General features: G+C 44.0%; 1 protein-coding gene across 1 annotated transcript in view; it reads right to left on the minus strand.

Moving 5' to 3' along the window:
- The window catches only part of FRMPD2 (FERM and PDZ domain containing 2), a 603,077-nt gene extending 588,362 nt beyond the window's left edge, over nt 1-14,715 (minus strand). Inside the window, exon 1 of the mRNA XM_086921788.1 lies at nt 14,440-14,715. The gene's annotated coding sequence lies outside the window, so the exon portion shown is untranslated. The remainder of the gene's footprint in view (nt 1-14,439) is intronic.
- Nucleotides 14,716-16,388: the final 1,673 nt, after the last annotated feature.

A 16,388-nucleotide genomic window follows, 5' to 3' on the forward strand; every position in this document is an offset into this window, starting at 1 on the left:
AACAGTGACAGGATTGAGACAGCTGAGAACTCTTAGAAGGAACTTTTTGCTATCTTCAAAGAGATCTCGTCACTAGTAAGAGTGACAGCCCCTGACATTAGCTCTGCTGACTCCTGTAATAGGATAGCAGACTTCTTCGCGGATAAGATGGAAAAGATCTATTCCACTTTCCCTGACTCAGCCCAACATGGATGTGCGGATAGCAAGGGAATATCCAGGATGCCAGAGGTGGAATGCCTCTGTGAATTTGTAGCCCCCAGTGGGGACATAATTAAAGTCATAGCCCTCAGCATTAAGTCTGGCTCACCTAGAGATCCGGCCTCCCCTAAGATCCTAAGAGGGAGTCTAGCTGTATTAGAGCCTTATATTAGACACCTTCTTGAGCTCTCGTTCTCCTCTGGAATTGTTCCAAAAAGATGGAAAGAGGCTATCGTCATTCCCCTACAAAAGAAATTGAACATTAGCATGAGCCAGCTGGAAAATCTTCGTCCCATTTCTTTGCTGCCTTCCTTTGCTAAATTAGCGGATAAGGTAGAAAACATCCAACTAACTGCTCTTATTAATCACCATAACCTACTTCACCCTACCCAATCGGGTTTCCATGCCACTTATTCTACCAAATAGGCACTGCTTTTATCTACTGAAACCATCCGTAGACAGGTAGGTGCGGGACAGACGGTTGCTTTAGTCCTTTTAGATCTCAGTGCTGCATTTGACACTGTTGCCCATTACACGCTACTTCAGCGCCTAAGGGAAGGAGGCATGGCTGGGAGGGCGATGGAATGGTTAGGGTCCTTTTTACATGACCGCAGTTTTCAGGTGTCGCAGAAACCCTTTCCCTCCAAATGTGTCGAGCTGGACCAAGGGGTCCATCAAGGCTCCATACTTAGCCCCACCCTCTTTAATCTCTACATTACCCCCCTGGCTGAGATTATAGGGAAGTTTGGTGTCAGTGTGGTATCATACACTGACCACACACAACTGGTGGAGACACTAACTCAAGACTCTAAGGAGGCAGCCATCAACTTCTCAACTTGTCTTCAAGAACTGGCGTCATGGATGGCTCATAATTGCCTTAAACTTAATGGCAATAAAACAGAGGTTCTAGTGATAGGAAAGGCTCCCTCGATTTGGTCCTCTGCAAGGTGGCCTCAGATGTTGGGTCCAACCCCATCCCCTAGGGATCAGGTAAAAAATCTGTGGATGTGGTTGGATACCAAACTATCTTTTGATACTTATATCAGGCGGGTGACGGGAAACTGTTTTGGGGTCCTGAATAGTCTCCGGAAGACCTTAGATGTACTTCCTGTGCCAGCGAGGAAAACGATGGTCCATGCTCTTGTGACAAAACGCTTGGGCTACGGGAATGTTCTTTACCTAGGAGCAAATATTAAATGTATTCAGAGACTCCAGTGCATTCAGAATGCTGCAGCATGTCTCGTTCTAATGCTCCCGAGGAGAGCCTCATCCAACAAGGTCGTGGCTTCCCTTCACTGGCTACCGGTGAGGGAACGTGTTCTTTTTAAAGCTATGTGTGTCAGCCACCTCATTTTACAGAAGAAGGGGCCCTCCTATCTGCATGACCTTCTTACCCCGCATGTTCCCATCCACTGTTTGAGATCAAGTAGGACGGGTCAGGTTAGCATTCCGACCACCAGAAGAGCCAGGATTGGCAGGCGCTCCTTTTGCTTTTTAGCGGCCACAAATTGGAACAAACTCCCGATAGGGCTACGGCTGGAATCCTCTGAGTTCATTTTCCAGAGAAGACTCAAGAAGTGGCTTTTCCCATCTGGTAATCCTCCTGTTTGATCACTTTCTGCCTTACCTCACAGCCTGGAACTAGCTCTTGTTGCAGCGCAGGGACACACTAGCTAACGTAGCCATGCGCTTTATACGCTTGTTTATTATTAATATTATCATTATTACTCTATCCATCTCCTGAGAAGAGAGTGCCCCAACCAGCAAAACAAATTCATATTTTCCAATACAAATCCTGAGGGTTGCTACAGATGCAGTTACCTCTCAAACATCAAATAAAGGATATTAGCAATAAGTTAAATGGTAAACCTGCAAACCATAACTACTGTTGCCATTCTGCTTAAAATATATATTAAGATAGGTACTGGCAAGGGTTTTATTTCGAGATTCAAAACTTACAGCGTAGTAGAGTCTATGTTGCTAGAGCTCCTAAACTGAAATAATCAGTCACTGTTATAGTTATTATCACAGTTTAAAATCGTTGAAAAGACCTCAAATAGCTACCACACTAGCCCTGAGGAGATCAAACAATTCAAAAATGACAATTCTGTTCACCAAATGAAATTCAGAAGAAAGAATGATGAAAAGCAACACAAGAATTATATTTCAAAGAAACTTATTATTTGTATCTTCAAATCAAATTCATATTTTACAAGGGTACATGATCAAATTAATTGTAAGTAAATCTTAGGAATAAGGAAGCAAAAAAATCATTCCATAAATACACAAGATAAACAATCCAGTCTGTATACTAAATGAAAAAATTGACTCCTTGTTAGAATAACCAGTAAGTCAGATGTCAAATGTAGACATGGACTGGTGTGTCGACGTTTCGGTCTTATGTGGTTTTATCCCAAGACCATCATCAGGACGGAGAATTTAGTGCAGTATGGATGACCCTTATATTAAAAAACACAGATTGCACTGTGAACTTTCAGTAGTGCAGTTCAACATGTAAAGTCACACCCTTAGGGATTCATAAACTTGTCCCTTAGATGGCGTTCAATTAAAGATTCCAAGCCAGGTTGTATTTCACGATACTTAAAACCGGAAACGTCTTTGTTAATCGAGACCGGAAGCAAACAGCCGCACGGCTGTTTGCTTCCGGTCTCGATTTGCTTCCTTTAATATAAGGGTCATCCATACTGCACTAAATTCTCCGTCCTGATGATGGTCTTGGGATAAAACCACATAAGACCGAAACGTCGACACACCAGTCCATGTCTACATTCGACATCTGACTTACTGACAAACGTTTTAGTGGCTCAGGCGCAATATTGTTCAAAGCCTTTTAATCAAGGCAATGTACTTTAAACTTGATGCGCTGATTTACTGGTAACCAGTAGAGTTCTCGCATGTCATCTGAAACAGATTGATATTTTGGTACATCCAACAAAAGCCTAACAGCGGCATTCTGTACCATTTGCAGTTACGGTAGTAATGGTAGTTGCGATGTAAAAACCGCGTTGTAAAGGCATGCGTTGTAATTGTTTGCGCTGTAACGTTATATAGTCTCCTGAAACTGGCCATGGTCACCTAAGTCAGACACATATGCACTATGAAAATGCTTTCTTGAAATCAACAACTGGATGACCCTAAGCAGTTAAAACTAAATGGCAGTAAAATGGAAGTCCTAACTATCATTCCACTGGCCGATTGAGCTGGACCATCAGCCTTCCCCTACAAAATCGATAGTATAGTAAAATCTTCTTCCATTGCCTTGTTCCACCCAGATGGATATTCCCATTCCCGCGATTTCAGCAAGAACCTCCAAGCTACTATTGTGCTTGTGCGTTCTTGTCTGTGCAATAGTGATAAAATGTAGGTTCATTGGAATACCTTTTTTACAGACTACCGTGGCTTCAGAACTAAGCAGCACAACTATTTCTTCATCTCCAACCTTGGGGTTCCATCTTCCTAGCTTTTCAAGCATTTAAAGGGCTGATAATGACCAACTAACTCTCCATCAAGCCACTCCTCCCTGCATATCGAGCACTCTATGAAATGACTCCAATGTTCCTACACCAGGGGCTGCACTGCTACCATGACAGGCATAGATTTTGCTGGAAGACCCATTTCCAGATTAAGGGGCCGATTATGATGGCGGACGGACCTGAGTCCGTCTGCCACCATAGAGTAGGAGGGACCGTCCGCAGCGGCAGCGGCGGTCCCTCTGTGCAGATTGGGATGTGACCGCCAGGGTGGCGGTCACATCTCTATTTTTAACATTGCGGCGGGTGCAGCTTCAAGCTGCACCCGCCGCAATATTAAAAATCCATGCACGGCGTTTGCGTGCACAAAGCGGCAGGCACCGCGCGGTGCCTGCCGCTTTGTCCACGCAAATGCAGGGGGGTACCATAGGTACCCCCCATGTGCACCCCCCACTCCCCCTTCACCCAGGGGGCCCGCAACGGGCCCCCGAAGTGAAGGTCCGTATGCTTTTCCACGGCGGAAAAGCCGCCGTGGAAAAGCATACTTTCTACTCCATCATAATATGGCTGGCGGTGCCTGATAGACACCGCCAGCCATGTTAATGCTTTTCCGCCGTTGTCGGAAGGCGACCGCGGCGGACAGATTCCAAGACCCACCAGCCATCCTAATTTGGCGGTGGGTCTTTCAAGCATCCACGGCGGTTTTCCCGCATCCTCCAGGCCGGCGGTGGCTTCCGCCGGCCCGGAGGATGCGGGAAATCCGCAATCGTAATAGGCCCCTAAGTTTCTGTAACCATACAAATCACATCTGGGTGGCTCTTCATTCTCTGTTCAAGTTACACATTTTAAAAAAACTCTTAGAGACATCCCAAAGAAAATTGTACAGCACCTACAAATGAAGATCAACAGCAAATTATATTGAGCCTCATTCCCATCATCAGAACTTGATGTAACATTGTCCAATAGACGACCTATACAATCTCCATGAACATCAAGTGTCCCTATCCACACCTAGGCACACTTCTGCATAACTCTCCTAGATGCCAACTTGTAATAGACCCCAAGTTTAATTGAGTGTCTGCAATATAACATTGTTCCTGTGGCACTGGCATGCACAGTTGCTGCTTCAAGGCCACTGTGACATATTCAGTATATGTAACCTCCCCTCAGACACAAGACCAAAGTCTTTCCATATAAGATAGAATAAGATAAGATAAAGTCCACTTCTCCTGGCCACAATCAAACATGCAACATCTCAGCTTCAAATTCTCAAAAAGGACACAGCGCAACAAGGCTATATTATTAGCAGTCTTACTCAATGCAAATCCCAGCACAGCCCTCTTATTCTCCTCGTGGATCTGTCTGGTTTTTCCTGCATCTTTCTCAAACATGTTTCCCAATTTTCAGTATAGTTTCTTTTTGCCAGGATCTCATTGGAGTGTTTAGATTCTTGGTTGTTTTGGGTAGGTACGCTTAGCACAGTGACACAGTCCGTCTACACTGTCTTGCTGTACAATATTCCTTTATTGTCATCTATTTAGATTCTACGTTCAGACTTCTAGCTTTCACAAATATCTCTAGGAAAAATCACTTACTGTTTAGGGTTGGCTGGCGTTTCCAACAGATGTAATATCCTTTACTTAACATGGCGGTGTCAGCGCTCTTCCCTCAAATTAATTATAATGTAAAATTGAATCCAATCACCTTATAATACCCAGTCTTCTGGAATCACTACAAAGTCCTGAAATACTGTATCGTTCTGTGAATTTAATGGTATTTTTCTCAAGACTGTTTACACTAGACACAAATGCTAGTCATTTGCCTCTGTATACAACACAGTTGCCATGGGAGCACAGAAAGCAAACATGGTGGAAATGCTTGACATTGCGAGCTGTTCCAAAGTGCTAATTATCCTCCATATAACAAAAGGAGGCTATGGTAGTGTTAAGTTATTCATTTCTCATATTATGAGTATTTGAAATGTGATTGTGATTTCCATTGATGTGAGGGTAATTCTGTAAAAAGTTGATTAAGAGTGGCCCGCAGGGAAAGGTGCTATTTACGGCACTTGATACAACTCTCTGGGGTCCAGAATTTATTATATGAGATAAATCGCATCTATTCTGAGTTTTTAGGAGATAACATTTGGGTTTTGGTGCTTACTACACCTACATCCACCTGTCACAATGACCACCATACTCTTTACCACCCATTAAATTAGAGCATGTTTGACCTACGAAATGTAACCAAGGCTGAGGAACAAATCACACCCAGTAATCACCAGATACTGTAAACTGCAAAACAGGGGTTAGCACAGTGGTTGGAAAACTCTGGTCCCCACATAATCAGAGCTCTAGAGTGGCCTCAATGAGGCTGCTTTTGACATCCTTTTCTTGAACCCGCAAATTCTATATCTCTCAGAGAAAAATTCCTTGAACCACATCACACTTTGAGTTACTAGGGGAACGACTGCTTAGGCCCCTAATTCTTTGCAGGTGAAAAGAGTTTCATTTGTACACCATAAAAACACAAAGCTCTTAAGGAAAAATGAGTGAAACAGGCTTCATACGAGGGCAAAGCCAGTACTCCAGAAATAGCCCATGGAAGAAACGGTGGTGTTGGTCAGTCACAGAAATTACAAACTCCTGTTCAAAAGACCACTGATGTCTAGTCACCCACACAACCCAAAAGAAATAGATACAGAGAGACCCAAGAAACTCACTGCCGTCTGTGACACTGTCATCTTTTAGGACACAAATGCTTTTCACCAGCTGGGACTGGTGGGCGCATTCATGTAAAAGAAAAGCAAAACTGCAAATCTTAAAAACCTCATGGCTAACACTTCGAGGCTGCCTAAAAGCGTTCAATAAGAACAAGCTGGAATTACACAGTTGGGCCACAGTGGCGGGGATAGATACCAAGCTGAATTGTTCACCATCAAATATTGGTAATACTGGTTGTTTTTACTCCATATATTTTATTATGTTATTACGTTTTGAAATGACTGAGCTGACGCCGGCTTCATTAAACTATATAGCATATGTCAATAAATTAAAGTGCTTCAATCAGATTATATCTAAGTGCAGAGTTTCATAAACCCCCTGTTGTCAAGCTCTGCTCATTAGGGGCCTTCCAACAGCACAGCTCGTGGCATCAAAGAGCACAGGCGTTTCTTAACTTAGGTCCTGCTGCGGGTGCTGAGGAGACTGGAACTCAATGGATCTGGGGGGCGGGGGGGTTCACCGGGAATTAAATTGCACATGTAGGGAGTGAGGGAGGGAGGGCTTAGGGTGGGCTCAGGAGGTGATATTGATTGCCCTGCCTTTTAAAGCACCAGGCGATAGATAACGTTAATTAATTTTGCCAGCGGTATTGCATTGTAAATGCATTCATATGGCTTTGATGCCCTTTTATTCAAGTCTTTCAATAGAAACGTGAGCATAGACACTGGCGTTAGCATCAAACTGCACTTTATAATGTATTATTTTTTGTTGGCAATGGTAGTTCATTAAATAACGTTTTCCACAATTGTAGATTGCAAACTTCTACTCAAAGAACTGTTGATTCCCAATTAGCAGACTAGACATTAAAAGGAAAACAGAAGATATAAAAACTCATTGAGTAATACTTCTGAAATCTACAAAAGACCATAAGGCCTTCCGCGTTGCATTTAGAAATCAGAACTGCCCATCTCAGCTGCTCCACAGAATTTTAGAAAGTAAATGTGCACAATATGTACAAACAGCGGGAAGAAACGGAGGGAACAAAATAAGAATAATGCAAAGAAATTCAACAGGCAAGAAATGCTTAATACAGAGCAATGAAGGTTCAGAAATGTAGGGTGAGGCAGGGAATACAAAACATCTCAGCTGCACAAAAAATGTAAGTCACCTACCTACTTAAAAGTTAAAACACACTTTGAAAATACATGAATGTAAAATGGATTCAGGTGCAACCCTTACCATTCGTAATACACACCCTACTTAGGGTGTCACTGCAGATGATCTAAATTCTCACAACTGCCTCAACGTGCCTTGAATCACAACTTCAATTAAAAAGTGTGGTATGATAACTGCTGGTCCTCCCTCTCATCAATGTGAAGAGAAACATCGAAGAAAAGGGGAAGGAAATAGCAGAAAAAGGTGTGGAAAAGTTGGCAGAGCCTCACAGGAGTAACACCAAGGGAGGTTTACAAGCTGGTACTCGCCTGCATCCTGAAGTTCTCATCATTAGCATCTGTCAACTATTAGAAAATAAAGAGTGGATGGTGCAGAATAAGAAAACCCAAAAGTGTGATGTGTATTCTGTTAGTGCCCCTATAGGGATGCCGAAATCTAGCATAGAAGTTCGGTATTCCTAAGATTTAAAAACGAACTCGGCAACACTGGCTATTCTGTTTTATTCCTCGTCGTGTGCCTACTCGGCTAAAACCAACATGTTTCATTGCCTTACACAGTTAACCGATTCAGAAAAGGGGGTGGTGATGAACAGAGTGTCTGAATTAAGCAGACCACTCTTACCCAGTCCAAAGATCGGGGCTTGATCCATCACCGTTTTTTAGCTCACTGCACCATCCCAGCTCAGAACTTGGCTATATGCAAATTAGCCTGACCCTGGCCCAGTGCATCATGGGAACAGAGCAGACCAAACTACCAAGCCAATTCTTATACTGGGAAGGAAACAAGCTACCGGAGACCGGTTTCTGGCATTTCAGCCGTCTTCGGCCCGGCTTGCTTGAATCCTGATGGTGCAATGAGCTAGGGACTCACATCTGAGTATACCCTTCCACGCTTATGGTGGACAAAAATGATTCAGAAAAGGGGGTGGTGATGAACAGAGTGTCTGAATTAAGCAGACCACTCTTACCCAGTCCAAAGATCAGGGCTTGATCCATCACCGTTTTTTAGCTCACTGCACCATCCCAGCTCAGAACTTGGCTATATGCAAATTAGCCTGACCCTGGCCCAGTGCATCATGGGAACAGGGCAGACCAAACTACCAAGCCAATTCTTATACTGGGAAGGAAACAAGCTACCGGGGACCGGTTTCTGGCATTTCAGCCGTCTTCGGCCCGGCTTGCTTGAATCCTGATGGTGCAATGAGCTAGGGACTCACATCTGAGTATACCCTTCCACTCTTATGGTGGACAAAAATGATTCAGAAACCCCCCCCCCCCCCCCTCCCCTTTTCTGAATCGTTTTTGGCCACTATAGGTGTGGCAGGGTATACTCAGACATGAGTCCCTTTCTCACTGCTCCATCAGGATTCAAGCAAGCCGGGCCGAAGAAGGCTGAAATGCCAGAAACCGGTCCCCGGTAGCTTGTCTCCTTTCTGGTGAAGAATTGGCTTGGTAGTTTAGTCTGCCCTGTTCCCATGATGCACTGGGCCAGGGACAGACTGATTTGCATATAGCCAGGTTCTGAGCTGGGATGGGGCAGTGAGATAAATAACGGTGATGGATCAAGCCCTGATCTTTGGACTGGGTAAGAGTGGTCTGCTTAATTCAGACACTCTGTTCATCACCACCCCCTTTTCTGAATCGTTACACAGTTAACCGGCAATTTCATGAGAGTTAGGGTCAGCGTCCTTACTGCACCTCGTTTCTCTGTTTATTGTACCAGGTGGTTGCCATTCATTTGCATACCAGCACCCCCGTAGAAGAAAACGATCTACCGCCTGTATACTCGTTCCAGGTCTCGTATCAGTCACTGCATAGAGTCAGTCAGCTGTTAGTAAGTACACGGCCAACGCTCGCACCCGTGTACAGATGCGAGCGTTGGCCGTGTACCTGTACCTACTAACAGCCGTGCACCTACCATCAGCAGACTGGCTCTATGCAGTGACTGTTACGAGGCCTGTAACGAGTATACAGGCGGTAGATCGTTTTCTTTTACGGGGGTGCTGGTATGCAAATGAATGGCAACCAACTGGTACAATAAACGGAGAAACGAGGTGCAGTAAAGACGCTGACCCTAACTGATGATGAAATTGCCCGTGAACTGTGTAAGGCAATGAAACATGTTGGTTTTTAACTGAGTGGGCACACAGCGAGGAATAAAATAGAATAGCCAGTGTTGCCGAGCTCGTTTTTAAATCCTAGGAATACCGAATTTCTATGCTAGATTTCGACATCCCTATAGGGTCACTAACAGAATAAACATCACACCTTTGGGTTTTCTTATTCTGCACCATCCACTCTTTATTTTCTAATAGTTGGCAGATGCTAATGATGAGAACCTGAGGATGCAGGCGAGTACCAGCTTGTAAACCTCCCTTGGTATTACTCCTGTGAGGCTCTGCCAACTTTTCCACACCCTTTTCTCCTATTTCCTTTCCCTTTTATTTGATGTTTCTCTTCACATTGATGAGAGGGAGGACCAGCAGTTATAATACCACACTTTTTAATTGAAGGTGTGATTCAAGGCACGTTGAGGCAGTTGTGAGAATTTAGATCCTCTGCAGTGACACCCTAAGTAGGGTGTGTATTACGAATGATAAATGGTGGATTACTCCTCCAAGTGGTAAAATACCACAGAGATTGTGCCTGATGTGTGAACCGTCCCCATCTGCAATTTACTGTCCCTCAGCCTCCTGTGTTGCTTGGTGGGGAGCATTACCAAGAAGGCAGGTTTGTTATTTATTTGGTTCCTTTACATAGACTTAGCAATAGAAGCATATTTTTCTGTTATTCTTGAGGGAGGTTTTATAGCAACACATGGCACATGCCACCAAACAGTAGTTTAGCGCTGATCTATAGGCATAGTGCAGCTTATAGTGTGTAATAGAGAGCTACACATTATACCATAACTTTATTCAGGTTCAAGACAACGGGAGCAGTGTGGTGTGTTTATAGAAAAGTTTTCCTCTGAGCATCAGGCGTATATTCTTTTCTGGTGGTTAATGATGACTTCTCATTGGATGTAGAATGGGTGTAGAATGTGACAAGTCTTGATGGGGAACAGGGTAAAATACGCAACCGTTGATTGTATTCCAGAAGATTTACTCTATTGCCAAGCCATGTGGTGCACTGTCACAACATCCAATGTATTGCATTAATATACTCATTCGTAGTGACCATGTAGGATATCACTACATTTGCATCACAACATCAACACATTGACTCTGATGGAGTTTTGAGGTTAAGATAAAAGTTGCAAATAGGGTAAGCAAAAGGATGAGGGTAGAAGTAGTAGTGCTGGTGTAGGGGTGTGGGTTATGGTTGTGAGGTAGGCTTTCAGTCGGGTTAGGTTTATTATCAGGGTAATGTTAGGTTTTCAAGTTATATTTAGTGTTAGCTTTAGGGTTAAAGTGCATGCAAATGTAGGGTTTAGCAGTATTATGATTAGGTTTAGGATTAGCATTAAGAATAACCAAAACTCCAATGTGAAAAGTGTTGGGGAATGCAATCAAAGTCTCAGAGAAAAAAACATATTTCCCTATTGTTTTTGGTGGTCTGAACTGGAGGACCATGTATGTTATTTTAGCCAAAGAGACTTCTTCTGAATGCCTTCACTAAAGAACACGAGCCATCGTTTGCTGTCTCCCACGGTTTGCCTCCTTTCTTTCTAACTGCTCATTGAAACTCAAACTCTTAATCCTCTTGTTGAACTCAAAACAGATCTACTTTGGATACCCCCAGGTGTCCCATGGTCCACAACTTGCTTCAATGTACACGGAACAAATCCATCTCAAGATCACTGGATACCCCAACCTACTAATCCCTCCTACACTAATGACACCCATGTGTACCGCCACGTCACAATTAAGCACAGCCAATTAGGATTGACATCTTGGAGTAATCCACACCAATAACTGTTAACATTCCTAAGAGTGCGACAATGCAGTGGGGAAGAACAGGGGAATCTTCTGGCAACCGAATGGCAATAACCTGCAAACAGAATTTAGCTTGCAACCAAATGATTCATGGATGTCCATTAAATTCCTCCAACACAATGGTGAACATAAAAGGGCCGCCATTAATCAACTCAAAGCAAAACCTGTGCCCATAAATACTTACCTAACCAGAAAATAAGAGCTAGACCATTAAGCCTAAAGCTAAAAACATATGTTTGGGTGTAACCCTGGACACTAAGCCAGGCAAAAAACATGCTCTTGTATACTCTTGCAACTTTATGGCGGTGAGACCCTGTGGAACAAACTCTTGGACTCTATACTGCCCACCTTTAATGCATCTTTAAGGTCACAACATGCCTCATCAAGAGACATAATATCACCACATCATCCTCACCCTAATACAATTGTACTGGCTCTCTTTGCCGGCTCATATCATCTTCAATGCACCTGCATCATCTACAGAGTCAAGATTAGCATCTCTGCCTACTTGGATGAAAACTCTCCCTCTCTGATGGGTCTCGGAGCACCCAAAGCTAGCACGGCATCAGATTGTGGACTAGGAAGTGCAACATAAAATCAAATCAAAGAAAGAGGCCTTCTCAGCCTATAAACCTAGGATATTGAACAACATTATTGTATCAAACAAGAACACCCAAACCCTGCCCTAATTTAGGTAGGCGATAAAGACACACCTCTTTAAAATATACCACATTGTTTAATTTTAATTAAACAACATCATGATGAAGTAACAGCCCACTTTTGTTCTCAAAACCTAGCTACCCTTTCAAACAGTTGTTGACTGCATCTTTTCCTTTGACTGTGTACAATGAGCCACTGCTTCGGGCTAGGTTCGCACTGTACAAGTTTTACATACAAACATTCACTCTGCAGTTCTCACCGTTTACCCTGTGGTTGCCAGATTTAATGTCATCTCGCATTTTGACGATTCAGATGCCCTCAACATGGAACCACCAAAATGCCTGATGTGGCATCTTGTGGTGGTTTTAACATCTAGACCAGGATTATCTATTTGAAATAAACCTTGCTGTGCCATCTCTTGTTCCTCTGCAGCAAGATGAAATAATATTCTCGAGGGTTCACAGTCCACTCCGGCAACCTAAAACATTCATCGTTAAACATCCTGTAACTATTTGGAGAACCAAAGGAGGATATAACATTGGATGAATATTGACGGCAGAATATCGGGGGTACACCATCAAGGACAAAATACCAAAAACAAATCAGTAGGCAAATGTAGATTTTCTATACCTAACCACATGTATGTACCTATGCAAAACGTGTATTATCAAGGTCCGTAGGTGTAGAATTAGGAATAGAAAATCTATACTTACTTTATATGCACTTACCTTTCAGTATTTTGTCCCCTGATATTCTGTCCTCGATATTCTTGTTCCGTGATTTTTTGGGGGTCGATATTCATTTATACAGTTATAACATTGCAGGTCAAAGCCCCCAAGAGCAGAAAACACTGCCCGTCAACTTCTGTTCACAGCCCAGGTGCCCCCTGACCTTCAGATGCAGGCTTATCACTCACCCGCTCTTAAACCTTTGGCTGGTTCAGGACGCACCCACGCGAGATTTGCTACACAGGGTCGAGTTAAATGAGTTCACCACCATTGCTGCACCAAAGGTACCAAACCAGCCTCAGTGGCAACCATTACCATCTTTTGCTTCCAACATAGATACTCCCTCTTATGCAACCATGTTTTTGTGCCTGGACTGTGGGTGTAGAAATACAACTATCACCCTATAAACCAATGAAGAACAAACAATGCATGCTTGGTGTCACTGTCCAGCTATGTTCTTGGGGCAGCTTGGTGGTCTTTTTGTAACATGGAAATTGAAATATAAACATTTCTGGCAGATACACGGGGCACAGCACTTCTTATAAAGAAAAGGCTAATAGCTTACGCGCAACTGACCAAACTGGATCGAGGCCTCTAATCTCTATCTAAGCTAACCCTGTTATCCAGGCTTTAATCTGAAGGCCTTCACTTCTGAGTACAAAAAATCCAAGGGAGTATTTTTACTTTCTGAGTAGAAAGGGTTATGCATACTTTACTTTTACATTTTTATGATGTTTATTTTCTTGTTTGTGGGGAACTGACATGGTCTCAGAAATGGACACAAGAACCAAACAAGAATGCAATGTTAATTTCGGAAGTTATACTGAATCAAAGTAAGGGTGTTTCTTAGAGAGCAACATGCATCCTGACTATGAATATTGAGGTAGAGTCAAAATATTAACTGCTCATTTCCAGACGTATTTCCGTAGAGCAGGTGCCTTAGAATAAATGTAGTGCGACCAAAGAAGGATTGGGTCTATTTACTACCTGACCTAGACCACTCAAATGTATTAAACAATAACAGGATGGCCAGATAGATTAGTTCGATATATTATCACACCAACTAGCCAATAATCCTAAACAGGCAAACTTTTCATTTAGTAATTTTTACTTATTTCATATTTTTGCAAAAGACATTTCAATATATCCAGACATAGAATAAATGTAAACACATGCTCCTTGAACATTTCCTGTTTACTGTCAGCTGCCTACCGTTAAAAGTTTTAAAACTACTCTAGTGCTCCGTGTGGGAAGAAGGAATCCCTGGAAGGACAAGTATTGCTTCAAAACAAAAACAAGCCTCTTCGAAGGGACATGGAGATGGAGATTTAAGTGACCCCTGGATAATCCTGGAGGAGGCACACTGCCTCTAAGCCTCTCCAACACCTTACTGAATCCCCCACGCCAGCAAGGCGTAGGTTTGCAAGGAAATAATGTTTTCAAGCAACAAAAAATAATGTAAAAATATGCCTCTAAATCAGTGAGAAGCTAAGCCTTCAGTAGTTGCCAATACAGTATCTTGCACTTACTCTGAAGAGCGCGGTTCAGTAAAACCCTCCAGGCGGGACTCTGGGAGTCGCTCTGTTTTACGGGGTCAACATCCCACGGTTCCTGCTGCCGTCAGATTCTGTGCTGGGAAGAAGTGTTCGCGGAATCATATTCCGAGGCTGTCTGTGGCTTCGCAGCGCCACTCCTCGCGCCGCCCGTCGTGTCCCGCGCGCCGTCCGCCGTGTCCCTCGCGCTGCCCGCCGCCCGCCGTGTCACACGCGCAGCGTGCAGGTGTCGAGCTGGCCGCCTTTGTTTGCACTCGGTAACCAAGCACTCAGGTCCAGGAATGCCGCCGAAGTTCAGCTACTCGGCGTCCGCGCTCGACCGGCGAACCAGAAATCCCAGGCTGCCGGTGGCTCCAAGGAGGTGCGGCCAGAGGCTTCCCTCACTTTCCCCCACAAAATGTCGGTGTTGTGCATCTGCCATCAGCAGAGAGTTCCTTCCTCGCCTCGACTCTTCGGTTCAGAAATAGCTCGAGGATTACCTGACGCGGAACATGTCCTTAGAGCCAAAGCTGACATAAGATTTACAGAGGGTGGGGGCCTGGTGCGACCGTCCCACACACGGGAGCAAGAGGCCGGCGAGGTTCCCTCACCTCATACCCACGGCTGAGTGGCATTAGGACCAAAAACAGACCGGGGCACCACAAAAAAGTGCCAATATTCGCGGGTCGCCATCTCTTTCATGAAACATTGCCCAGTTGGCTGTATGGACATCAGAACCCATCTCACACTTGCCATCCACCATGTTTATGGACATTAGGCACATTGTCAGGGCTTAATTTGAACCTGTAGTTGCAGGGGGGTTCAACCAGCACTCATTTTTTGGGGGCTAACGCTTATTTTTCCTCATCATACTTTGACCCAGAGGGAGAGAGAGAGAAAATCACAAAACGTGGAAAGAAAAAAGAAGTGAAAGGAGGCAACATTGTGACAAATAAACAAAGCAGCGATGAAAAGATTGTGGGCCTCAGCACTTTTTTTTATTTTTTATTAAGCACTGTCCATGCTTCACATTGCCAAACCTCACACACTTCTCCCAACACCGCCCCATGTATGCCAAACTAGAAACAAGCCCCTTCAACCATGCCATTTTAATGGTACACAGGAATGTGATGCAAATCATAGAGCATCAAAACATCACCAGGTGAATAAATTGAAGCCAGCCACATTTACCAACAGCAGAAGTGCTATATATCCTTGAATGGAAAAATAAATAAAATGTTGTAAACAATTACAGCTCAGTGTAGCAGTACTCTCGGGGGAGTGGCTTTTTACAAATCGCTTCCAGAATAAAGCTACCCAAAGTCTCACTTCATGGCACTAAGTCTCCCTCGTGTCCTGCCCGAAGAATGTGATGACGCCTGGGTCAATTTGATGACATTTCACTCTCTAGGGCTTTGAGATAACCGAATAACTCAGAGAGGCTTCGCCTAGTCATGGTAGGAGCCCTGCCTGATGAGGACCTACGTGCAGGTCAGGCAGGTTCGTGTAGACCGGGGTGGACAGGCACTTTGAGGGCAGTGACCGCACCGGCCAGACAATTCACCGTTCCAGATCACACTACACTAAGCATTTACAAAGTTACTAATTTGTACCGAGATATTTTTCTCAGACTTCACTAACACTTTCAGGACCACGGTATGCACAACAACTTAGTGTGTTTCCATTACACACAATGCTAACAGTTGCAGTGCGAGTTACCCTGACTCAGATAGAGGAAGCACGGACAGAAGCAGGGCAACGCCTCACAGTCAACAGGTGCACTACGTACTAGTTTTTACACATAGAGGACGACTGTAGCTTGAGCAACAGTGCAAACTTCCCTTACAGTGTTGTGACAGCGAGACACAGCAGGGTGATTAAAATGAAAAGACTATCAGCCCTCTGGGACGACGGGAAAAGGGTGCGGCCGATAGGGTTCTCAAAAA

The sequence above is a fragment of the Lissotriton vulgaris genome, chromosome 5 (assembly GCF_964263255.1).
Source record: "Lissotriton vulgaris chromosome 5, aLisVul1.2, whole genome shotgun sequence".
Taxonomy (NCBI): Eukaryota; Metazoa; Chordata; class Amphibia; order Caudata; family Salamandridae; genus Lissotriton; species Lissotriton vulgaris.